This window comes from Eumetopias jubatus, unplaced genomic scaffold (assembly GCF_037043125.1).
Source record: "Eumetopias jubatus isolate StellerSeaLion01/CBP00866 unplaced genomic scaffold, mEumJub1_p1.0 scaffold_2, whole genome shotgun sequence".
Classification (NCBI taxonomy): domain Eukaryota; kingdom Metazoa; phylum Chordata; class Mammalia; order Carnivora; family Otariidae; genus Eumetopias; species Eumetopias jubatus.
In genome coordinates this window covers 199,726,877-199,734,684 of record NW_028274808.1, presented here as the reverse complement: position 1 = coordinate 199,734,684, position 7,808 = coordinate 199,726,877, and the positions used below count along the sequence as shown (strand labels likewise).

Below are 7,808 nucleotides of genomic sequence, written 5' to 3'. Positions count from 1 at the left end.
AGCACACGTGCCCCATCCCGGGTCTGCTGGTGACTCATTCAGCTGGCCCGCTGTCCATTCCTCACCTGTGCATTCCAGTCTCTTCTGTGGAGTCCTACAGTGTGCTGGGTCTTTCTCTTGTGCTGGGCAAGTGGACCAGCCCGAGCCTTGCCCACACGGGGCTTCCCTTCTGGGGTTTTCACGGCAGAGCGTGTCATTGCTTTAGGCTCTCCGTCCACCTTCCCAGAAGCCAGCCAACCAAGCCTCTGTTGTGCGGACGTGTGGCCGTAGCCCTCCAGGGAACCGCACCTACTCCCACCCGCTGACCGTGGCTCAGGGGCAGACGTGCTTGAGCAGCAGCTTTAGGAGCCGTTCCAGGCTTTTCTCCAGCCCTCTGGCCCTTTGTACCCACTGCCAGAAAAGCATGGCCCAAACTGGGCCTGTTGGTTCAGCCTAGGTCCCTGGAAAGGTTCCTCACAGCTGAGCCACAGAGAATGAGAAATCAATGTTTATTGCTGTGAACTTTGAAATCCGGGAGGTGGTTGTTACCAGGCAAAGCTGACTGATACAGTCCTGGTTGAGGATCCTGAGCACCCATTGGCAGATGCATGGTTAATGGTGAGTCAACACTGACCTAGAACCAGAGTCGGGCAGGAAACCGACAGTTCATACCATCAAAGAGTCCGATCAGCTGTCACAACCCGAAGCAGGTGAGCAGACCTCAGTCTGTGTTCTCCTCACTTCTCCACTCTGCTTTGTTATTTCATTTTACTCATCCCCCCACTTTTCCAACAGAGGAATTGAAGGGCTTACAGCATGAGGCACATTAAACAAACATAATAAAATCCAAGTAGAAGCCACAACACTAGCATAAAAGAGACTGCACTTATTATATTATAAAGGACCAACATTGCTGATATACTTAAGCTTTTCTGGACTTTTGAGCTTCCTGGCAGCCAAGGAGAAAATAAATCGTGATCAAGTTTACAATCTTCACTATGGGAATGGAGCAAGTATATGACTTCCTCCAAAAGCTCTGTCAAGCACCCAATTGTAAAATAGAATTCTCCCTGGGGGTTGCTGTCTGACAGGGGTGGAGTGGCGGAATGAGGTGACAAACCACGGTCTTCAGCAGCATGGTTGCTTTGTTTTCCACCCGAGGCCAATGCGAGGTTCTGCTTCAAAGCCAGCTATTTACATCTCCAAGCTCAAGTGGAAACAAGCCCTGGGATTATCTCTCCATTTGGGGTCAAAAGGCATGAATTTCAGCGGCAAAATGGTCCACGCTGCAATCTTTGTTTTCTGCATGAGCTGATAAACTCTGAGGCCAGGCCCACGGGGCCTCCCGCCGCATTGCCCATGAGCTTCGGTAAATCTTTTGACAGGAGTCATTGTCTAGGGCAGTGCCCCAAACGACTTCTCTAAACGGAGTTATTCATTTGGCTATAATGGGAGGCCGGGATGCCAGGCCCTGCTGATGGCGGCGATTTCACATTGAAGACCCGTCTTGTCAGGGTATTTGTAGCCTGAAACGCCGGCTGCCGGCACAGCCAGTGGTTGGGGTGCGGGGGGCAGGGGGCTGGCTCTTCTTAGGTCTGGGGTCTGCACGGAGGGCCTGGGCTTCCTGAAGAGGAAGGCAGACAGCAGAACCCCTTTGGCTCCCACCCACCCCGCAAGGAAAGGCTGCAGCCGGGGAAGACCAGAGCTGCTGCTTCTGAGTCAGGAAGATGGCAGGGGGGCAGGGGGCCCATCTTCTACTGAGTGTGACTTGAGGAGACTGACTTCACCTCTTTGGTCTTAGCATTCTCGTCTGTAACATGTGATTGAGATCACCTACCCCTTGGGGGCTCTGGGAGGGGTGAGGGGCACGACACAGTAGGGTTCTGTCCCGGCACCGGGCACGCGGCCAGGCCCACAGAGGCACCCGATAAAGGCCTGTCACATGGATAACTATGGTGAGTGCACAGCCGCGAAGAACTCGGCGCAGTTCCAGATACTGCGCACCGACCCCGCATGCAGGGCGGGCGTGTCACACAGATCGACACGGGTTCAGGACTGGAGAGAGCAACGGCCAGAGGCCCCCCATCTTCTGCCCCTAGAGCCCCCCACCTCTCCCAGGCACTCCCCCATAGGTCACCCCTGGATGGGTCTCACCTGTTCTATGCTTTGGAAACATGAGATTGCCCTCGAGCTCTCTGCTGGGTACTGTTGGTGGGGGGGACCCCGCCTTGTTGCCGTGCGTGGCGCAGTTTTCTTGTGCTCACTGCCATTCGTGTTCCGTCGGGCATGTAAACCATACTTGGGCTCTTGCACACCTACCTAGGCCAGGCTTGATGCCCACCCTCCTGGCCTGCCCCCTCCCTCTGCTGACTCACGGGTGGGCTCCCAAGGGGAGGCTGTGGGCGGCCAACACCCCCCACCCTGGTTTCCCTGGGACTGCTCACGTTTTAGCCGCAGAAGTCCTGCATCCTGGTAAACCCCTCAGTCCCAAGCAAACCTGGATGGCAGCCCCTCTAGAACAATGGACATTGTCTCCCTAGCTGCTAAAGTGGGCAGTCGGAGTGGGAGCGACACGGGAGGGAGGACATGGAGGGGAGGGAGGGCTGCCTGTTGGGGAAGATGCGGTCCAGGGTGGGATTCCTGCATGGACGCATGGTCCTTCCAGCCCCCAGGCACAGGTCTGCTATCCCTGCAGAACCTGGCTGCTCACCCACGGTGGGTGCCCTGCCCTGCCCCGCACATGTGATGAGAGCAGGCCCCTGACCCCCCAGGTGCCCCAGGCTTGGCTGAACCCCCTCAGCTGGGCTTGCAGTTGGCACTCGCCTGGGGGCCTGGCCTCAGCGCCCATTTATTTGGGTCAGGGGCCAGTGAGCTATAGCTCACGGGCCAAATCCAACCCGCTGTCTATTCTTGCACCCCTGGCCACTTGAGAATGGTTTTCCTGTTTTCAAAGGTTGAAAAAAAAAAAAAAAGCAAAAAGAAGAATGTTTGGGGGCTTGAAAATTTTAGATGAAATTTTGTTTTCTGTGTCTACGAATAAAGTTTTATTGGAACACACATGCTCCCACTCACTCAGGCATTGTCTCTGGCGGCTTCCCTGACACAAGGGTGGAGGGAGGCTGTGCAGCCCAAGATTGGAGAATGCCAGCTCTCGGGCCCTTTGCCCACGGTTTGCCTACTCCGGTTTGGTGTGTCATGGAAACAGTTTTGCTAATTACAGCTTTTAAAAAAAAATGGAATGCTTCACAGATTTGCGTGCACAGGGGCCGTGCTAATCTTTTCTGTATGGTTCCAATTTTAGTATGTGTGCTGCCAAAGTAGGTGCTAGAGCTTCTTTTTTTTAAACCTATAAAATTGGGCAACTGTAAAACCCTGTTTTGTGTGTTTTTAAAAATTGCGATAAGATACATTTAACACAATCTTTATTGTTGAGTCATCTGTGTGGGTATCATTCAGTGGCATTAGATACATTCCTGGTGTGCGCCCATCACTGCTGTTTTTAGCCAAAACTTTCTCACTAGCCCTGTGATGGTGAATTTTATGTGTCAACATGACTGGGCCGGGGCTGCCCAGATATTTGACCTAACATGATTCTGGGAGCTTCCTGGGGGGGGGATCATTTTTGGATGAGTCAACATTTGAGTTAGTAGACTGAGTAAAACAGATTTCTCTCTCCACGTGGGCGGGCCTCATCTCATCAGTTGAAGACCCGAATACAACAAAAGACTAACCCTTCCCCAAGGGGAGGGAATTATCCTGCCTGATGGCCTTTAAACTGGGACATTGGGTCTGTCTGGTTCTACCATGCTCCTGGCCTTCAGGTTCCTACTGGGACCTCAGTTCTGTGACTGCATTTGCCAGCTTCCATAATCATGTTAGCAATTTCTTATAATAAATATCTATATCTACATCTCTCCATAGCTTATATATCTATCTTTATTCTCGATATCTCCTTTTGGTTCTGTTTCCCTGGAGAACCCTGCCTAACCCAGTCCTCCATATAAACTCTGCCCCACTGACCATACCTCCCCCAGCTCCCCGGTGAGCTCCATTCTTTGGCTGATTTTCTCTTGGCTCGTTCAGGGAAAGAAACAATCTGACAGTCATTTGGATGATTCCTGAAGCCCTAGCTTTTAACTCCAAAGGATGCAGTTTTATAAGTTGTGTTCATTTCAAACCTTATGTGCATGTTCTTGGGAGCCACAGGGTGTGTGAGGTCTGCAGGGCCCGGCTCCAGAGAATGAGTTTCAAGTTGGCGCTGACCTTGTCTGGACTCATGCATCGTGGCTTCCCGGGAGCAACGGCTTAGCTGTGCGGTGGAGAGGGACTCGCGGGTCCTCTTGTCCCAGAGTGGGCAGGATCCAGGATTTGGGACTGAGGGGTTTGCCAAGATGCAGGACTTTCAAAGCTAAAACACGGGCAGTCCCAGAGAAACCCAGGGTGGCGTGGTGTTGGCTGCCCTACACGCCACCCACAGGTTCCCCCCGTGCACCCTGACTGATGCAGACAGCAGAGGGAGGGGTGGGCCCGAAGGGCAGGCATCAAGCCTGGCACAGCTAGGTACCCAAGCCTGTCTCATGCTCCAGGGCATGGCACACAGGGACCCAAGACCGCCCTGGCTTGTGGCCCAGCATCTTACCACTATATGCCTCCCCCCAAATTCCAAACATTGCCCCTGCTCACACCCTGGCTGTACCTTACTGCAGGGGAGGTTGGATGGCAAGTAGTCTCTGCCCAGCACCGAGGGCGTGTCTGGGCCGTGGGGCCTGTCAGGGGGTCTTGGTGGAAGGAGATGGGGCTGGGGTGGGGGGAATCTGCAAACCAGGGTTTAGCTCTGAGGCCGAGCTGGCTGGGGGCCTGTGGCACTCCCACATACCCCACCCACCCACTTTGGACCACGCATGGCACACTGCTGGGGCTCCTGGTTCTGTCCTTTGTGGGACTGTGAGCCACTCGAGGGCATGCCAGGGCTAGTCCCCAAGGTGTCCTGGGTCCCACACAGGGGGTGCGCATGGGTGGGGGAAGGCATAAGGAAACCGGAGCAGAGATCAGTACTCCAGGAACCCAAGAGAACAAAGTCCACGAACAGAACAGGGGCCCATTGTGGGGCTTGGCCTGCCTGTGGCAAGAATACCTCCAATTATTCTAAGAAACCAGGAAGGCTTCCTGGAGGAAGTGGGAGCAGGGTAGGGGACTGTTCTCCACGGGGAAGTGCCCCAGCTCCCATGACTCTATCCATCGCTGTATCTGTTGGGAGGCCCTGCCCGGGGGAAACTCTGCAGGCCTAGGGGCTGGGGTCCGATCCGGTCAGGAGAGCTGGACCTCCTGCCAGCCGCCGGAGGAACTTGGTGGAGACATGGCTGCTTCACCGACTTGGGGAAGGCAAGAAGGTATGAGCAGGTGGCCAAGAATGTGCCTCCCTGCTCCAAACACCATCCTGTGGGTTTATGGCTGGGGCTGTTGGCCCAAACCAGCTGAGGAGGGAAGCCTAATGCGTTCGCAAAGCTGCTGTTGGCCCAGCCCTGGGGGACGACTAAGGGGGGTTTTGGGGGAAGTTCCTGCAGGAAGATCTCAGGGTCTTGGCCAGCCCGGGTCTGTCTGCTGGGACCCCCCCCGACAGGCGGCAGGCACTCTCATGTACATCACACGTATGTGCAGATTCAGCTGCTGCTACGTGGCCCATTTCATGATTTCTGTTCTACAGGCAAGGAAACTGAGGCCGAAAGAAGCGAGGTGTTTAAGCCTGCGTAGGGCATGGTGGGCTGGGTCTGGGGCTGGGTGCTCTGCGTCTACAACCGTGCGCCCGACCCTGGCTTCCTCGATGGCATTTGGAGCGTCAGCTTGGAACGTCACCCCTCTGCAAGCACGAGATGTCATTTCGTTGTCATCTATTTGAACGTCCCTTGTTGTTGACGTGGATCATTTTTCTGTAGGCTTATGGGCCATTCCTTTTTGCCCCTCTTGTGAAACACCTGTTTGTATCTTTTACCTATGTTTTTTCCTATTGATTTATAGGGACTCTTTATATATTTGCTGCACAAATTTGTCATCCATCATGAGTGCTGCAAATACTTTCTCCCAGATTGTGGATTGACATTCCGTGTTCCTTATGCTGTCTTTGATGATGGCTTATTTTTTTACAAACTCCTCTGGCTGCTCTTTGGAGGTGCCCCCAGGGTTGGCCAGAGACTCTGTCTTTCTCCTTCCATGTCCTGGTTTTGGACAATCTCAGGGAGTCCCTGGCTTCAGTTACTGTTGTGGATGGAATTGTGTCCCTCAAAGAGACGTATTCACATTCCAGCGCTGGTACCTGTGGTTGGGGCCTGATATGGAAATAGGGTTTTGCAGATGTCACTGAGTGTTAGTGTAGATGAGGTCCCACACTGGAGGACGTGAGTCTTAAATCTGGTGTCTGGTGTCCTTGCAAGAGGACGAGAGACAGACAGGCACACACCAGAAGAACACTGTGTGAGGACTCGGGGAGAGCGCCCTGTACTGACGCAGGCGGAGACGAGGTGATGTGTCTACAAGCCGGGGATTGACAAGGGTGCCAAGAGCCACCCCTGAGGGTGCAAACCGCCCCAGCCTCCCCTCGGGACCTCGAGGGCTCCTTAGACGCGCACGCAAGGCCCTCCTGGACCTTTCCTGGAGCACGGGATCCTTCATGCAAGACACGCGGCCCTGCACATCTTGAGAAACGAGGCCACCAGGGACGGTGGCTCTGCTGGGGCTGAACGGCATCCCTTGTGGAAGAGACGAGGCTGGCCACCTTCTGCTCCTCGGGGGAGCCGGGGCCTAGGCTGGAGGGAGACGCCAGCGCTGGTGCCGGCCTGGCAGGAGGTGCTGATCCCACGTGGGTCTCTTCCCGGGGAGCCTCCCCATCCTCAGGCCCTGCCCCAGGGGTGGGAAGGGAGGTCTGTGCGCCTTCCTCAGGGGGTTTTCCCAGACACCCGAGACTGTCAGACCTGAAGCTGGCCCAGACCCACTGGGGCGCAACCTCCTGGGCCCACCCCCAGGTCAGCAAAAGTATATGACTCCAGCGAAGCCAGCGGAGGGGGTGAGGGTCAAAGTCTTTGGGTTAGATATTCTATTATTGACAGGAAGTGGAGACAGTCACACATTCTGTTAGTGTTTACTGAGCACCTACTATGCACCAGGCTCCAGGACGCACAAGAGACTAAGACGTGGCCCCAGCTCTAAAGCAGTCACAGTTTCGTGGTGGAGGCAGGTGGGTGGACCCCACCGTGGGTGGCACGTGCAGGGACAAAGGGATGCACAGGGGGTGGGAGCCCAGAGGAGGCCTCCTGCCCAGCTGGGTGAGGTGACTGTTGGGCTGGGTTTTGTAAAAGGCACAGGGATTGACTGAGCAAAGGAAGGGAGCAGACAGGGCACCAAAGGCAAAGTCTGGGCAGTGAGTGACAGCAGGAGCCTTGAACCGAAGTGGGAAACTCAGTCGTTAGAATGAGGGGTGCGCGTGCATGCACACAGGTCCACACGTATGTACGTGCATGAGTGAGAGTGCGTGTGCACATGTGTGAGAGCATGTGCGTGTACACACATATGCATGTGTGTGTGTGTGTGTGTGCATGTAGTCAGTGACTCGGGATGCATTTAGGGAGCAGGGTTCTCTCATGAGGGACCTTATGTCCTAAGCTTAGGAATTTTAAGAATTCTGAAAAAAATTGACAAAATTTTAACGGTTCAGTTACCTGCTATGTGGCTTGGGGGCAAACCTTCGCCCTTGCCCTGGGCCACGGGTCTCCCCTCTGTGCCTGGAACCAAGCCTGGGCCCCTGCAGCTACAAGACCCTGCATTTCCAGACCCCAGCC

The 7,808-nt window shown here is 54.8% G+C and overlaps 1 pseudogene; it reads right to left on the bottom strand.

Annotated features, from left to right (window-relative positions):
- Positions 1-3,206: 3,206 nt before the first annotated feature.
- LOC114198819 (U6 spliceosomal RNA) lies at positions 3,207-3,300 on the bottom strand (annotated as a pseudogene).
- Positions 3,301-7,808: the final 4,508 nt, after the last annotated feature.